General features: G+C 45.4%; 1 protein-coding gene across 3 annotated transcripts in view; it reads left to right on the top strand.

Annotated features, from left to right (window-relative positions):
• Positions 1 to 1,075: 1,075 nt before the first annotated feature.
• Positions 1,076 to 18,226, top strand: part of TEAD1 (TEA domain transcription factor 1) — a 262,318-nt gene continuing 245,167 nt past the window's right edge. Inside the window, exon 1 of one of the 3 annotated variants that reach the window (XM_040258347.1) lies at positions 1,076 to 1,487. The gene's annotated coding sequence lies outside the window, so the exon portion shown is untranslated. Of the gene's footprint in view, positions 1,488 to 1,992; positions 2,241 to 18,226 lie in introns of those variants that run through there. The other 2 variants (XM_040258345.1, XM_040258348.1) reach the window with 2 other exon arrangements.

Below are 18,226 nucleotides of genomic sequence, written 5' to 3'. Positions count from 1 at the left end.
GCGAAACTGTCGGTTACCAATTACCCCCAAACTTTAGACAGTTCTGCCACAGTAGGTCAGCTTTATCCAGGTGTTTTCTGATTTACCCACGGCGTCTGCTACGTCACTTTAGCGTCAGTACTTCGAAAGGTAGGGTTTAAGTTATTCTATGTGTAAATGAAATTTACTCTGCCCCCCAGCAAAAAAAAAAAAAAAAAAACCACAGATACACACACACAAAAAAAGTGACGTGAAACTGCCGCAGGTAGCCTTTAAAAATTTAGGGAGTTTTTACCTGACCCATTGCTTTCGAAAAGTACAACTCGCAGGGATGAGTGAACTCGATTTCTTGAGCGACTCGGAGGAGACTGTGTTAGCAGGGTAGGATTATTACGAACTCCGCAGTTCTCTTTTCTTTGCTATGCTAAAGGTTTCCCTTCCCAACAGTAGGTCTGACTTCGACTTGAATGAGAGCCCTGAACTTTTGTAAAGTGGAAAAGAGGGGAAGTCATGGCAGGCTGGGAATCCGGCCCCGAGAAGGCGTCCACCGCGCTTGAGAACAACGACGTGAATTTTCAGAACAGAAACTTCTCTTGCCCGCACTTGCAGACTTCCGCGAGTCCAGGAGCGCTCCAGGCGGCCGCGCGAGCTTCCGCGCCCGGGAACAGGGAAACTGAGGCAGGGCCGGCGCGGCGCGCGCAGCTCGGGTCTCGGCGCCCGCCCGGAGGAGGGAACCCAGGATTCCAGAGCTCTCCGCCCGGCGCAGTCACCTCAGAGGCGCCCTCCCCGCCCTGGTCCGCCCCGCCCAGCTCGGGACAAAGCCCGGAGCCCGCGCCGGGAAGGGGCAGGGCGGCTCCCGCGCGCGCCCCGCTCCCCCGTGGGCGCGAGACTCCGCCCCGCCGCCCCTCGGGAGGGAGCCCGCCCGCGCCCCAACGGCTAGGTTGCCCAGCCGGGCCCGCCCCGAATCCCCATGACGTCACCGGCGGCGGCAGGCCCCGCCCCCGGCCCCGGGCGGCAGGCCGCATGACGTCACCGAGGCCCCACCCCTCCGGAGCGAGTTCGGTCCTGGCGTTCATTTCATTCCTGTCCTCATTCCGAACATTCTTAGCATCGCTCGCGCCGTGCCGCGCCGCCCGAGCCGAGCCGAGCCTCTGCAGCCGCCGCCGCGGCCCCGCCGCCCGCCGCGGGCGCCCATCAAGCACTTTGCAGACTCGCTTCCACCCTGCGGGCCAGTCCGCGCGGCGGGGCCCGGGCTCGGGGCGGCCGCGTCCGGGGACAGGCCATGCAGTGAATCCCCCCCACCCCGTCCACCTTTGCCCGGAGCCGCGGGCAGCAGCCCAGTTCGTCCAGCCGGCCCCGGGGCAGGAGCGGTGCTAGGCAGGGGTGGGGTGGCCCAGCCCGGGGATCGGGAATCGGGGAGGGAGCCGGGCTCCGAGCTGAAGGCGGGGGAAGCGGCGCCGAAGTTTGCCTCGGACTCGCCAGGCGCTGCGGCGGCTCCCTTCGCCGAGGTAAGTTGGCGCGCGGGGCTGATGCTGGGTGCGGTGGGCGCGCGGGGCGCCGGGGGCGGGGGCCGGCCCCGTCCGGCCCCAGCCGCTCTTTCTCTCCGGAGTCTGCTTTGTGTGCGGCGGGCGGGCAGAGGAGCGGGCACGCGGAGGGCCGGGGCCGGGCCCCCGCGCCCGCCTCCCCGCGCTCCTTCAAGGTGAGCGGCCGGCCGCCGCCGCGGGAGTTGCCGGGACGCCAAGTTGGGCCGCGCGCAGCGGAGCCCGCGCGGCAACAGGCGGCCTTGCAGGCGCCGGGCCGGCCGCGCCGCGCCCCCCGCGCCCCCCTCTTGCGCCCGTCCGCCTGCCGGCGCGCACACGCACACACCCTCGGGCAGTTTCCACGTTTTTCTGGGAGAAGTCAGAAGTTCGGAGCGAGCGCGGGCGGGGAGAGCCGCCGGCGCCGCCTGGGAGCCCGAAGCCGGCCCGATCCCCCCCGCCGCGCCTCCCCTGCCGCCCCAGGCGCCGGGGTCCCCCGAGGCCGGCCCGGGGGCTGCGCCGACTTGTGCTGCTGGCGGGGGTTTCGCTCCTTCTTCTCAAAGATGAAAGGAGGCACGGTCGTCTTTGCCGCTTCTCCAGGACTGTTGCTGCCGCCGCCGCCGCTTCATTGCACATTCAAGTGGAAAATTTTCAGGAGTCAGCAGAAACATTGTGTCCAAAAAAGACTGAGTCGCAGTTACCACCAAATCCTGGAGGAGACTCTCCCTGGAAAACTTCCCTTCGGTAGGAAATACTGGGGGATTTGTTTGTTTATTGGAAGAGAAATGATCCCCAGAGGGGAGAAAATCAGTGCATTTCTTCTCTTTGTTCGTAGCAGCAACATTTGTTTTGTTCTAAAGTCCACAGGCCCGCTTTAAAGAAAGTTCAACTTCTATGAGTTTCCTTTTTTTTCCCTCTTTTAATGTGTTGTTTTTTTTTTCTTTTTTAAACCGGAGCAACGTTTTAAATGAGTTGAAGACAATGGAGGGCTTCACACCTCCCTTCTTTTTCTCCCACGGAAATAAAATCCAGATCCTAATTTTCTTTGCTTTTTAATTGTTTTTAAAGATTTATTTAAAATTGAATGCTGTCACTGTATAAAAATATTTATGAAACAATGAAATACCAGCCATTAGCATTTCTCAGGAGGCTTGTTAACTTCTCAGAAGCAAGTGGCTGCCTGTGATTTGCAGAAATGAAAATTGACTTCACTAAGCCCTGAAAAGTTAGAGACAGATGATGTTCCAGGAGCCGGTCATGTAAAAAGGCCGAGTTTTAATAACAGTGCCTTGGAGGAAGCCCAGGTCTTGGAACAGAAAGGTCTGTAAGACCTATCAGCTTTCAAAAGAGTTTTAAATACATATATATATATGTATTTAAAAAATGTTACAGATAGTACAATGAGTAGAACACTGTCTAGTTCTTTAGGACAACCAACCCACATGTTTCTTCCTCCCCACCCTTTCCCTTGATTGTTTCTGGACGTTTAGGTGGTCTGATGGCTTGTGGTGTGCTGGGTGCCTGCAGGTGGTTACCTGAATAGACAGATGCCTTCAGGAAGATGTGATCCCACTGCAAATTCAGATCGGGGGTGGGCTCCGTTCTCTGCACCTTGCAGTGAATCTTGATTGGTGTCTTACACACGGGGGCTTCTCTGCCAGGGTACTGTGAGGTGGTTGAGGAACAGACGTCAGGCTTTGCCCAGTGCTTCATCCTTTCACTGTTGGGCTAGTGCCCTTCTGTAAATAGCAGAAACTATGAGCACCAAGCACATTTGAATGCTTGTAAGGGCCAGACTTAGATCCAACTTTGGTAAGAATCTTTCCTTTTTAGAAGGAAATAGAACTAATTACAAAGTCGCTCTGAAAAGACAAATGTATTAGTTGAACCTTTGTCAACAGTGAGGGTTTGAATTGTTGATTGTTTTTTAGGGGAAAGGCTGATTTTTTTTCTAATTTCACTATTTCCATAAATGGTCACAGATATTTTTGTTTAGTGTTTCTTTGTATGTGCAACTCTGTGTTGGACTCTCAGGTTTCAGGTTTTGGACCAAGTTTATAATTCTTTTGTTGTTGGTGTAAAATAATGAGCTGATAAGCTGTATCCATTACTGGTTCTTGCCGATGGTATAAAAGTGCCAATGTAGACCATTTTATTTTTACTTTAATGATTAAGTACTATTTAGTTCACAGTTTTAGGAGAATATCAGACTACCTTTCCTTTCTTTCTCCCTCTTTCTCTTTACAAGTTTGAAATAAAACCAGTGTGACACTTTGCCTTGACACTTAAGAATAAAAAACTATTAAAGGAAGGAATTTTTGTGTCGGTTCCTCCTTTTTGTGATCTTTTATGAAGTAACAAATAGGACTCTATTCAGGGAGCATGCCTGAGAGAGATTATTGGAGAAGTTTTTTTTTTTTTTTTTTGCTTCTTTTCCCAAAACATAAACCAGGACTCACCATGGCATATACTTAATGAAATTTAATTTAAAGAAAGAGGACATGCTATCTTAATTTGAGTCAGACTGAACTGAATTTCTCATAGAGAGGTGCTTCCTTGCTTTATGGTACAATGTGTACCTAGACCCCAGCAGCATACTAATACATAAGAGCTGCTGGTGCTGGGGTTGAGGGGGCAGCCTGGGGAAAGTCAGCTTCCTCCTTTCTTCTCCTCTGCCCCTCCCCCTCTTTTGCTTTATATAGAAAGAATATGTTCACATATACACTTTGGGCGCGGGTACCCTCAGGTTTTTTTTTTTTTTTTTTTTTTTTAAGAAAAAGGACAAGCAAGTCATAAGGGAAAAAAAAATGTTCGGGTATTTTGCTGCTTTAGTTTCAGTCGCTAACAATTCTGAGTTTTGCTGGTTATGACAATACAGGACAGCAAGTTTAAGAGGGCATTTCCTAACGGGAAAATTTGGCGGAATATACTTGTAGTCTGTCATGGGGATCTAGATCATATTTGTTGCCACGTTTCCAGTGGGAAAATGTGTAATGGGGACAGTTAGAAAATGTAGACCCCAGATGTTAGATAGGCCTTGGAAGGAATGAGCTGTGCCATTAACAATATTTTAAGTTTCTTGCTTCTGAAATGGATTAATCTGTTATACATGGTGGTGGGACAGGTGCCTCTTTGGGATTACTGTTCTCTCTGATCTCTTGTGTTATTATGTATTAATCATGAGCATAATTAAACTGCCTGCAAATGATAATTGTGGTGCCTTATCATTCAAAAGGTTGATGCCAATAACTGCCTGTATGATCCCATGTATGGAAAATGATTGTGCTCATATACAGTGTGTAGATAACACTTTTAAGCTTGTATTTTAGGCATTTTATCTTGTTTCCAATAAAGAGATTGCGAAAGGAGAGGAAAAATACTGTGGAGTGCAAGCAGTGCTTAGAGGATGGATCTGTTCAGTGATAAAAACTTTTGGGGTTTTTTTTCCCCAAAGACTGAAGAATACTGGCCAGAGGGAATGTCCAGCTTTCTTTGTAAAACTGCAACGAAATCAGAGCCCACCTTTCTGTTGATAAGTGCGGGCATTACAGCTTCCTCTTTCGAGTTCAGTGACTGGAACTGCAGAGTGTGAATGTCCTACTTCTGAACTCGGCAAGAAAAGTGTATTGTAAGCTTACTGCCCTTTGACAGACTCCGGCTGTGCTGCTGGGCTATTGGGGACTGACCGGTGACTGGCGTAATCTCTTACAGCTGCGTGGCGCTTTTTCTTATTTTATCTGTAGAAGCCACAGATTACACTGTGGTGTTTAAATTAGATCCCAAATCATGTTTGAACGGTATCTGTGATGTATTTTAGTTTCTTGTTCACAAAGGTGATAAAATCAAGTAATTCAGGTCCATAGTAAGCACCTTAATGTTTCAGAGTTGGCCTTTTTGACATATACCAATGCCAATTTTGACCCCCTTGTATTGCAATTATTGAATACTTCTGAAATCAAGAATGTTTGGGGGCTTCCCTATGCTGGGATAGTTTGTGGAATGCTAGAATGTTTGGATCTGAATATCTGGAGTATTTTTGTGTAGGTTTTTACATTGTTTTGTTTCAAAGCTGTGGACAGTTGAGAGTTTTCAGTCTGTGAGGTTGTCATCATAAGCTTCCTCGACACACTCCCGAGTTTGAACTCAGTGGAAATCCAACCGTTTCTTAAGATACATTAGGGCTTTGTAGTGGCACAGCATGAGAGAATTTTGAAATGTGTATGTTTATTTTAGTCAAAGCAAATGGGATGCCCTGAAGAGTGGGCTTTCAGGACAGTGTTTCTTAACTGGGTGGGTCGCTTTCAGCTCTTAAGTTCTCCTTTTGTCCACTGGCTTTTTGCATGGTTGGGAGGATTCACAGAAAATACTTTCCATAGTCTGGGAGTCCTGCCTGGCTAACTGTGAAACCACTAGTCTCTCTTCTGATTGGATAAGGGGTGGGGGAGTTCCTGAGAGGCCGTCTTTTCTAGTTTTATGGCAGGCCCAGAGAGGAAGGCTGTGTCCTGGTGGTATTGCTGGCCCCCACCCCCCAAGTATTTACCATCCTGATGCAATGCTTCCTGCCCTTTTCACATTAGTTTTTAAGGCTCTGTCATTGGATTTCACTAGTAGTTTTAGTTTGAGGAGCTGGGCCCAGAATTGGAAAAGGGGTTTAAAAGAAAAAGTCGTCGGTATTGCTGACCAAGTTAAGCACCACCATTGTCTCCATTGGGAAATTCAGGTTGCTTTGGGGCATCTGACTGGTTTAGATGTATATGTAAAGTGACTGAAACACTATTGGTGGGGCAGATACAACAATGGCGGGTGCTGTTGTTTTTACTGATATATAAACTGAAAAACTGCTGCTAATGGTGGGAAATGTTAATTATGTGAGAACATATTGAACTTATATTCTCTGGCATGAACTTTTAAAAAAAATGCATGAACTGTGCTGCTTTTTTATAGGCACAGCTTTCTAATTATCATAATTCAGTTCAGCTCTGCTCTTGGATGGAGTTCAAGTGCAATCTCAATTTAACTTGAAAGGAGATTTTTTTTTTTTAACTGAGAATGTTTAAGAAATTTTGAAAAGTTCATCCAAGAATGTTGTCTGCTTAGGTGTGGTTAATTGGGGGGATGAAATGAGTGGCTTTGTATAATAGTTAATTAGATCTGAATATTAGGAAAGAGACCTTTTTTTTGGCTTTGTACTGTATCCAAACCTGCATCTTGGGCATTTTTGCATAACCAGATGCTATATACTGTTGAGTTTTCTTTGGAAACCAATGTCTTTTTCTGATAGAAAATTAAGTAGATATTTTATTACATCAGTGATATAATCTCTGCAAAGACAAACTTTGTTTTGAGAGAACAGAGAGAAAGAAAGGCAGAAATCTTATAAATTCATTTAACAAAAATCATTGTTAATCTTTTATACCAAACAAGCCTTTGGAAGGTCCTTATGTGGTCATACCTGATGGCATTTTGTGAAAGGGGTCATCTTTGACAGTATTCATTCCAGTGTCCAATGTCCTTTATATTTTCCATGACCTTAGTGTCTTTTCAAAAAAAAAGAAAAAAGTTAATGAAGCCCAGGTGCCAAATCCTCTGTGGAATCAATTTTAATTGGAAGTAAGAACAACTTCAGCTGGACCTTCCGACTTGCATCCAGTCTGATTTCTGCTGCTAAAATGCAAAGGGAGCCCACGGAAACCAAATGACTTCATTTGCTCTGGCACTTAAGAGCCGGATTCACTTCCCTGGTGGTGAAATAAAAGGAGCCAAGTGTTTTAAATAGCCACTCCCTGAGGCCTGCCCGCCCGAGTGTTTGGAGAAAAGCGCATTGTCTGATTGCAGCGCTAGCTGGGAGCTGGCCTGGCTCGCCCTCCCCCATCAGGCAGCTCCGTTTCTGAAGTTGACATCTGGTTTTCTCTCTGTTCACCTGTATTATACCCAGACACATGCACACACACAGTGTGCACACATGTGTCCTGCAGGTAACTCGGATCTCTGGCATTGAATGTGTGTGTGTGTGTGTGTTTCAAGTCACTCCTGGGATAGGGAGAGGCACATAGCTAATAGCGCAAAATAAAATGTAAACACAGTAGCTGCCCCACATGCCGCTGCTGCTGGGTTTCTGTCCTACGGTGCTTTCTGGGTAGGCGTGCCTATTGTTATGGCAGCAACAGGCGGCAGAAGTTGGGGCACCATATGGCGGATGTGGACCTCAGATAAGCTGTCTGGTAATTTAGCTCATCAATAGCATTTTGATATGCTTCATTTTCAGATCACCCATCACCATGGCTGGGGGTGTCTTGGGGGCTAACTGATTCCAAAACCATTGAAAGGTCTGTGAGCCAGTGCATCCTTTGGTGGAATCTCTTTCAACCCTTTCTCCTTCACTGCCTTTTCATTTCAAAGCTTTTGGGAGACAATAGTGGTTAGAGTTAGAAAGGGCTCCATCATCTGAGGGAACCTTCAACCCCATCTTGAAATCTGGAATACTTAGAAGACCTCATCAGGTATTTTCATTGAAAGGAAAACAGAAAACAAGCTATTTAATAGCGTTTCATACTGGCAGAGTCAAGAAATTCCTGTAATTCAAAATTTGCTTTGGTTGTAAATAGTCGGGAGGATAAGACCAGTGTGGTTCTTATTTTGACAAAATGTTTCTAGTTTTTTTGTTTATTAAAAATACCTCCTTAATTTTCTTCCGCCTTTGCATTTTACCTTACCATCAAGTGCATGGGAAGGAAATCTAAAAAAGGGGAGATATATGTATATGTATAGCTGAGTCACTTTGCTGTACAGCAGAAACTATCACAACATTGTAAAGCAACTATATGCCAATAAAAAAAATCAAGTGGAAAGTGATTTCAGAGGAAGTGTTACTGTGATTTGGGGGCAAAAAGCAGCTTCCTTTATAACTAGGAATTCTTACAGAGGGAGATACTTCTAGAACCTCTCTACTCAGATGTCCATTGAATCTGAGCCAAAAGTAGAATTTCTGCCGCTGGTGAATCCACAGGGGGACTTCTGCCTTGAGTTGCTGGGGCCGTCTCAAGAATTCTGCACACAGTAGGTATATTAGTGGAAATTACATGATATGCATGACTGTCAACCGCGTGTGTTTACGTGTTTATCAACTGCGTGAATATCATTCAGCAAATATTTGTGTCCCTGATGTGTGCCAGGCACTGGGGAGGCCAGGGTAAGACGGTCTCTTTCCCTACCCAGCTTTCCTGAACACTCTCATTCTCACTTCCAGGCCTCTCACCTTTTGACTTTGGGGTTTCTAGTTTTCTGTACACAGATCTGTTTACCTGGCTAATTCAGGATGGTTCTGACTCAAACCCAGGGCATCCTCTTTCCATTCCTGTCCCCAGGAGCCTCTGCCTCACCAGTGGTTCCCACCTGAGCATGTGCATCACAGCCTCTGTGGAGCTTTCCACAGACTGGGTTATCAGCCCTGGGGCCTTAGAAGGGCTGGGAGAGGTGCAGTGTTTTTGTATTTCTAAGAGACCTCAGATATTGAGAATTATTGGGAATTATCTGATTGAGAATTATTACTCTAGGTATTCTAAATTTTACCTTCAGATGGAATCAGGCTAAATTTGCCCCCGCCTCCTAACTCTAAATGGGCTTTTTCCTGTATTTGTGAGGTGAGTATATGTACCTAGGAGAGTATACTAACTCTTCATGGAATTCACTAAGATCTTGTTAGTTTTAAAGATATGGCTACACAGAAATGTGCAGGAGAGGTGATGAGCAGAACTACCTTTTTTGTGCTCAGCACGCATCTGTTACTTCCTGGGAGGGTAGCAGTTGTTTCCAGATGTGATTATAGAGGTGAGCGTCAGGCTCCTTGGCAAGGGGTTTAAGGACTAATTCTTGCCTGACTGTTCGCAGAAGTAATTTTCATGTTTGAGTAGTGGGGATGTTCATAGAGGGTCTCACATGGTCCCTCTTGATACTGAAGAATAAGGGCATAGGAAGGCTGATTGTGACAGTATCCCAGAGATGAGCATGAATTTGCTGCTGGTGAACCATCCTCAGCTTTTTATTCTTCTCTCTTCTCTCCACCTTAGGCACTTAGAAATCCAGATGTTCCCAGCTTTGCATAGAACTGTTACATTGAAACCTTTGTAGGTACTACCGTGTGCCTGGGATTTGGTGATCCAGCCAAGGGTGGTCAATGAATGACCATCAGTAAAACACCCCTGCAGAGCTTCCAGCTTAGCAACAAAAACAGGCATGTGAAGAGATTAAAGAGATCACAGTCCACTGGGGAAGCTGTGTATTTCATATTTCATGAGTCCCCAGGTGCAGTTTTTTCCCCCTTATTTGAATGTTTCCAAAATTGGGATGCGTCCTACAATCATGGCTGGCCCAGTGGTGGTCATGACCCATGACGTGGTTGCATACACTCATCACAGCCTGCAGAACAAGTGCAGTGGAGAGGAAGAAAATTCCAAAGTCAATAGCCAAGCATTCCTAAGAATGCTCTTGATGTCGCCAGTTTCTTGTTGGCACAGAGGGCAACGGTGTGTGGAAAGGCATGGGTGTTGATCTCTCTGAGAAGTTTAGTATATCTAACCCACTTTTGTTTACTTATAGTTTCCTTTCTATGCCTGCGTAAGATTGATGTATGATAAAGTTTCAATATGTATAAAATACAATTTCTAAGTCATAAGGCGGTGCTCTGGCAAGGTGTTTCACAACAGTATTTCTTTGAAATAAAATCATACTGCCTTTAACCGTCACTGGTGTCTTCGAGTTGATGAAATTTTCATGAAACACGTTTGCATCTCTATCCAAAAGGATGTGGGAGATTATATATTATTGATGGGTTGGTTTGAGGGAGTAGATTGGGACGGGGAGATGCTTTCATTTTTACACATTTGTAGTTTTTAGGAACATGTGTTTATGTAATATCAAAATAAAGGGAAAAAATATCCAATGGGGAAACTTGATTGTAATCGAGTTTTAGATCTATACCAGCTCATGATTGGCAATGAACCTTCTGTATTACTGTTTGAGGGTTGTGTGCATTACTCATGATATAGCCAGAGAGCTGTGTATGCTCAGTGGTGGGGAATGAGGAAAGCTTTGTAGAGGAAGTGATGTTGGAACTAGGCCTTGAAGGAAAGGTTTTTTTAAAATTAAAAAAAAAATTTTTTTTTTGCCAGATACCGTTTTGGGATTAGAGTGGGACCCAGTTGTTAAATAAATAACGCCCCTCCTTGCCACCGCCCCCCCCCCCACCCCTGCAAATACCCTCCAGAGTAATGAACGCGACTCTCAATTAGTAATACAGACAGTTCATTGCCAGTTGTGAGCTGGTATAGGACCTAAAACTTCATTATGTTCAATTAATGAAAGAAGCAAAAGGGAGGGAGGGGACTAGTTGTGGGGAGTTAGAAGCTTCCTGATTCTGGTTTGGAGAAAGGCAAGATAATAACGTACGTTTAAAAACACAGGTTTGGAGTTAGACACACCTCAGTTGGAGTCTTGGCTCAGCCACGCTTGTCCTGTGTCCTTGGACAAATTACTTCCTCTCTGAGCTTCGGTGTTGCCATCCGTAAATTTTAACAGAATGCCTCCTGTGTGCCTGACACTTAATAAATGCTCAGTAAACAGCAACTTCACATGCTATCTTGTATACCAGGTCTTCCTGGATTTCCTGCCAGGTCAGCCTGGGCATTGACTCTTGAAGAACACCCGAGGCTGAAGCAGTTGCTATGAAGAGCCAGACTTACGGTCTCAGGCGAATGATTAAGATCCAGGAGAGGCTGAGGCATCCCGTCAAGTCTGAGACTATTAATCTCTTTGAACCACACTTCCCCTATTCGTAAAAGTAGAGGAAATCCATCAGTAAATATGTAATATTTGAGGCTATTCCTTACCAAGTGGTAGCGCAAACTTCTAAAGGTGGGTGGCAGGGTACACCTTCATCCACTCAAAAGGAAATGTCTTCCTTAGGTTCCAGCATGGAGGCCACTCTCCTGACTTTGGGACTGGGTTCTAAAAGTTCTTTGCCAAGGTGGTTGTATGGAACTTGTCTTTTGGTAGAGTAGCTATTTTCAGGGCCCTGGACCTGCTAGGGGAGCCTTTGAGGAATCCCTGCTAGAGTTCTGAAGGCTTCAGCTCTGAGTGTGAGATGAGAGAACAAGAGGCAGACAGGTGCCTCCCCCAGCTTTGCTGCCCTCTTTGCCCTCAGTTTCCTCGTCTGGAAAGTGGGCTGGTGTTAACTATTTTGAACGGCTGTGATAGGTGTACCTAAGAGTTATCTCAGTAGGCTGGAGCCACATGTGTTTTTGTTGTTCAGTCACTAAATTATGTTCGACTCTTTGCAACCCCATGGACTGTAGCACACCAGGCTTCCATGTCCTTCACCGTCTCCTGGAGCTTGCTCAAACTCATGTCCATCGAGTCGGCGATGCCATCGAACCATCTCATCCTCTGTCGCCCCCTTCTTCTCCTGCCCTCAGTCTTTACCAGCATCAGGGTCTTTCCCAGTGAGTAAGCTCTTCACATCAGGTGGCCAAAGTATTGGCGCTTCAACTTCAGCATCAGTCCTTCTAATGAGTATTCAGGGTTGATTTCCATTAGGAAAGCAGAAACAGATATGAGTGCTATCAAATGTATCTTGTTCCTGAAAGTATGCCAGGCTCTGGAGTTAAATCTTTGCCCCTCTCATCAGATTCCTTTGTCTAGGCCTTAAATATAATTCAAATAATAATTCACACTCGTGTGTGAGTGGCAGACTGACCCTTTGCCAGTACATTTGCATATTTAAGAGAATGTTTATTAACCCAAGATGACTGTCTACTTGAATTAGTACCCAGGTACTTCCTGGTACATGAGCTGAATCCTGTCTGAAAACTGGCGGATTTGAAAACTGAAAACCTGTGTTTTCAAAGCCAGAGGCCCTACGCTGGTCTTGCTCCACTTGACAGCCAGCTACACTTTAGGGTGTGTCTCTGTCCCTGTGTTTTCAGATTGGGGCTGCTCCCAGTGACAGGTTTGACCTGTTAAGACTGCCTTGTGTGAACCTGGGCTGAAGACCATCTGCAGTTTTGTCTTCTCCTGTAGTCAACCAGGGTACATAGAACTGTGTGTTAATCTGGTTTCCTAGTTTAAATTAAAAATTAAAATTAAAAATTGTTAGGAGAGATAATTAGACTAGTTGGGAATAAAGGCTTTTAGAGGCAGGGGAGAAAGATTTAAAACCAATGGTTTACAACCTGTGAATCTATTAAAAGTCACTGAATTAAACTTTTAAAAGGATGTGTGTGGGATTTAGAAAGATGGTAATGATAACCCTGTATGCAGGACAGCAAAAGAGACACAGATGTACAGAACAGTCTTTTGGACTCTGTGGGAGAGGGCGAGGGTGGGATGATTTGGGAGAATGGCATTGAAACATGTATAATGTCATATGTGAAATGAATCGCCAGTCCAGGTTCGATGCATGATACAGGATGCTCGGGGCTGGTGCACTGGGATGACCCAGAGGGATGGTATGCGGAGGGAGGTGGGAGGGGAGTTCAGGATGGGGAACACATGTACATCCGTGGCAGATTCATGTTGATGTATGGCAAAACCAATACAATATTGTAAAGTAATTAGCCTCCAATTAAAATAAATAAATTTATATTTAAAAAAAAGAATGTGTGAATTATATCTCATAGAAGAAGGTAAAGCACAGTGCTCCCAGAATTCCTCATGTGGCGAGTCCATTTGTTTTACTGGTCAGTTGATTAAGATTGATATTCAGAGCGATGACTTAATAAGAGTTTATATCTCTTTTACTTTACTGGTGTTAGTGTGGAGCCTAAAGGTATCCGTTAGAAGTATCTACAGTGGAAAATTTTTTTTACTTACGAAAGTATAACTTCAGTGTTGAGAGATGACTCGCTCCTTAATGATAAATGTTGACCATGTTAACCACCCGTATGGCTTACAGTTTAAACAGCCTGTGAACTAAATGCTAGAGGATAAGTAAACTAGGAGATCACAAGGGAAAGAGACCTGGAAGGCATGTGAGTCCACAAGTCAAGTCGTGAATCTGATTTGTAAGTTGATTTAAGATAGGGATATAGATTAATTTATACTTCAAGTATACTTCAGGCTGTGCTCTGCGCCCCCCCTTTTTTTTTTTTTTAAATAATTTTACCTTGGGCTTTTTTGTTGCTGGGTCCTCTGACCAGATGCACAGTGTCATAATAACTGTTTGTGGTAGTTTTATTCATTTATATTACCAAAGGATTGTTCTCAACTGTTCTTTATGGCTGTGTAACTTCTTGCCTGGCATGGTCTTGGTTTGTTCTGCTTGTCATGGCACAATCTTTAGTAGTACCCTCGTTTACTCTCAAGATGTTCCAGTTTGGAGGATAAACCATATGATCATCCTGATAACAGGAGCTGATGAGGAAACTGGCTGACTCCCTTCAATTGAGCAGAATAGAGAGAAAAATCTCAAGCAGGAGACTTCTGTGGTACCCTGTATTGAGCTCATAACAGTGTTATTCTTGGAATGTTTCAGGCTGTTTCTGAGCTTCAACAGAGGGGAATTTCAGAGAACAACTTTGGTTATAAACCTGTGCTAGTTTCAACAAATTGTTTCAAGCTCTCTGCTATTCTGTGGATCAATTCATAATGAACTAAAAAAAAGCATCTCATCATTCATAAGAATGATTCAGCTCTGTTTCATTTCCTTTTGGAATTGCAAAGTTCAGAAGTTTTTCCCAGTGGAATTCTGACAGGTTTGTACTGTGTGAAATTTGGGGATTTCGGATTACAGATTTTAGAAACTGTAGTCTTGGAGCTCCTGACACTCTTAGGTGTCAGACCTGCTCATCTTTGTTCTTTGGGAGACTGTGTAATGACCTCCTGTGATGTGCCCAAACACACTAGAGCGGGTATCCACATGGAACTGGTTCCAGGACCTTTGCAGATACCAAACCCATGTGGGAAATGGCAGAGTGTTTGCATATAACCTACACACATCTTCCAGTAGACTTTAAATCATCTCTTTAGATTGCTAGAGACTTCCCAGGTGGCACAGAGGTAAAGAGACTACCTTCTAGTGCAGGAGACACAGAGGCCTGGGTTTGATCCTTGGGTCGGGAAGATCCCTGGAGTAGGAAATGGCAACCCCTCCAGTATTCTTGCCTGAGAAATTCCATGGACAAAGAAGCCTGGTGTGCCACCGTCCACGATGTCTCAAAAGAGTCGGGCAGTACTGAGCACACACACAGCACAGCATAATACCTGATACAATGTAAATACTATGTAAGTGTCGTCAATATGGTGTAAATATTATACTGAATGTAAATAGTTACCAACTTGTGGCAAATTCAAGTGTTTTTTTGGTAAACTTTCTGGAATTTTTTTTCAAATTTTTTCGATTTGAGGTTAGTTGAATCTTCAGATTTGGAACCTGTAGATACAGAGAGAAGACAGAGTGGAATCTTAAAAATTTAAGAAATTTTAGAACTTTGCCCAAAACCAAAAATAATTGTAAGGACACTGCTCAATTCCAGATGGTTCTTTTGACAACACTATTCACTTAGTTATTTTATCATGTGCTTTAGGCAGTAACTTGGGCAGGTGTTGAGTTTGAAAGAATGGCTTCTGGCCTTCACCATTGAGAACTGGGAGAACTGTTTCTTCGTTGGAGCAGTTCACTGGGAGAAGGCATTTGAGGGTCCCTCCAGGGCTAGGATCTTGGTCCCTCCACTCCCAGCTATAAGGGTTGGATAGCCCCTCACTTGGCTCTTCCTGTGACCTTGGGGAAGTCGCTTGAAAATCTTTGCTTTCCCTTTCTGTGAAGATACTGCAGCCTACTTTTGAGCTGAGCTGTAGATTAAAGAGATAAAATGTTAGAGCCTTAGGCCGAAAGGTCCTGAAACAGTTGTTATCTGAGTCATCCCTTCCACTACCCCAAACTCCCCACCCAAGTCGGGTTTTGTGGAGGAGGAGCAGTACTGCTGAGTTCACTCCATAACTCGGTTGTTATAACTCTTTCAGTTGTGCTAATTCCCAGGCCACCCTGGGAGAATGTGGATAAGAAAGGAAGGCTGACAGGCCAGGTTCTGTCTTGAGCCCATTCTTCAACATTACCTTGTTTAAACCTGAGAGCTTTATTTGTGGTTGAAGAAAGTGAATCTCAGAGAGGGTTAGTAACTTGCCCAAGGTCACGCAGCCAGGTTAACTCGGCCAAAATTTGATGTCAGTTCCTAGATCTCACCGACTCCACAGCTTTCAGGCTAACAAAAGACTGCATATTAAGTCACTTGTGGCATTTGTTAAGATAGACGGTGACACTGAAACGAAAGTAGACTTGCACACTTCTGGTGTATTTGTGCAGAGTACTTAATGCTTTCTTTTGTTTTGTGTGCTTCGTGGCCCATTTAACCCTTGTTTTCAAAACAAACATGTAAATGCTGGGTGTGGCCCACTCCAACCTTTACTAGGGGATCTGCTCCCCCTGCTCCTCATATTGAGAGCGGGCAAGATTCTCTTCTCCCTTTTGGAATCAGTCTTCAAAGACTGGCGGGGGGATGAGGGGAGAAGGGCAGAACCTCTCACCTGGCTCCCTGGGTTTCTGTTGTTGTTCAGTGTCTGTCGAGTCCGACTCTTTGTGGTCGCATGGACTGCAGCAAACCAGGCTGCCCTTCACCATCTCCCTGAGCTTGCTCAGACTCGCGTCCATTGAGTCAGTGATGCCATCCAAACATTTCATCCTCTGTCGACCCCTTCTCCTCCTGCCTTCAATCTTTTCCAGCATCCCGGTCTTTTCCAATGAGTTGGCTCTTCCCTTCAGGTGGCCAAAGTGTTGGAGCTTCAGCTTCAGCATCAGGCCTTCCAGTGAATATTCTGGGTTGATTTCCTTGTTGGGGACGTCGGGGGAGAAGCAGATCTGGTTTGGAGCTCTGGACCTGGACCTGCCAGTTTATCTGTTTTTTCTTTGGAATGTGCTTTGCAGTTGAGCTGCAGAAGCTGGCCTGCAGGCAGAGATAGTTAGCCCCCTCTATCACCCTGGAAGCCTGGATGTGGAAATACCCTCATGCTGGGGGTAGAGTTGTTAGACAGATGACCTTGACTTGACCCCTTGATAGTGGGATTGCTTGGGAACATGGGAGATACAGGTGAATCTCTCCCCTCCCCACCCAGGTGACCAGCTGGAAAACTATGTCTTAGCCTGTGGAATGTGATGGACAGTGGCAGGGGCAGAAGGGAAAAGGCAGTTAACCGCTCCGTTCAGTTGTTGTTCAGTCGCTAAATTGGGCCCGACTCATTGCAACCCCGTGAACTGCAGCACGCCAGGCTTCCCTGTCCTTCACTGCTTCCCAGAGTTTGCTCAAACTTATGTCTATTGGGTCGGTGACGCCATCCAACCGTCTCATTGTCTGTCGTCCCCTTCTCTTGCCTTCGATCTTTCCCAGCATCGGGGTCTTTTTCTAGTGAGTCAGCTCTTCCTATCAGGTGGCCAAAGTATTGGGGCTTCAGTTTCAGCATCAGTCCTTGCAGTTAATATTCTGGGTTGATTTCCTTTAGAATTGACTAGTTTGGATCTCCTTCCAGTCCATGGAGTCCAAGCGGTCCAAGCCCTTAATAAATCAGGTCTCTGACATAGATGATAAGGACTTTTAAATGGGATTGCTAGTGGGGTTGCTACCCATCTTTGATATCTTGGTTGGCTTTTAGTCTGAGGTTATGGGATGGTTGATACTGTCTTACTTTCGTTCACCTAATTCTAGTAACTCTGAATTAGACTAAATTCTGGGCTAAAAGAGGTTGGGGCCACTGATGGCCAGGACTTGTGCTCCTGTCTTCTCCTCCTTCCCTGTACTGGTTTGCCCACTTCTTAGAGCTGTCATATACCCAGTGCCTTTTGGGTACTTCTGCTCTTGGCTATTTTGGTGTTTCCCTGACTTGGTGTAGATCTCACTAGCACTTTATATATTTTGCAACATAGCCTAAAAGCATGGCTTTGAAGTCAGACCCAGTCCCAGTCTTGGGGAAGATGATTTAATCTCTCTGGGCCTCTGTCTCTTTATCTGAAAAATGAAAATATCAACATAAAGTGAAATATGACAGAGTATGATGAACAGCCCACAGTGGGCTTCTCCACGGGTTGTCCCAACCCATACTGATGTTTCCTGCTTCCTCTGCCCTCCGGTTCCCGGTCCAAGACCTGAGGGTTTTGTCCCATCCAGAACACCAGTCTGACAGGCGCTCATTTATTTGCTTTTCCATCTTCCTCCTCTGGGTTTAGTTTTAAGCTTTTTTCCAGGTTCTCTTCTTGCTGGATTTCCTGCTCTGTTTTTCTCTCTTCAGACAGTTTCCCTTTTGCTTTCATATTTTCACACACGCACACAGAGACACAAAACATGCTGTCCAGTTTCTTCACCCTTTCTCTTCTGCTGTTATCATTTTGAAATCTTAAAGAGACTGCCCCTTCAGTTCCCTAGGTTTCACCAAAAATGGTCAGCAGCATAGCACCACTTCTTGATTTTGCTGTCTTTTACACTGGAGAGCATTGGATCTCTTGGCTTAGAGAGTTACTGGCACTCTTAAGAGTTACTGTTTTGGAAAGGCTTAACTCATTCTGATTCTCATTATGTTTATGAATTTGTGGAATTACACACATTTCTTCCACTTACCTGTTTGCTCTTGGGCAACCTCTTTATTCTTTTTGAACCCCAGTTTCTCACTTGCAAAATGGACATGCTAGTGCCTTT

The sequence above is a fragment of the Oryx dammah genome, unplaced genomic scaffold (assembly GCF_014754425.2).
Source record: "Oryx dammah isolate SB20612 unplaced genomic scaffold, SCBI_Odam_1.1 HiC_scaffold_17, whole genome shotgun sequence".
NCBI lineage: Eukaryota > Metazoa > Chordata > Mammalia > Artiodactyla > Bovidae > Oryx > Oryx dammah.
The sequence above is the reverse complement of the archived record's forward strand: the minus strand, read 5'-3'. Positions and strand labels throughout refer to the sequence as shown.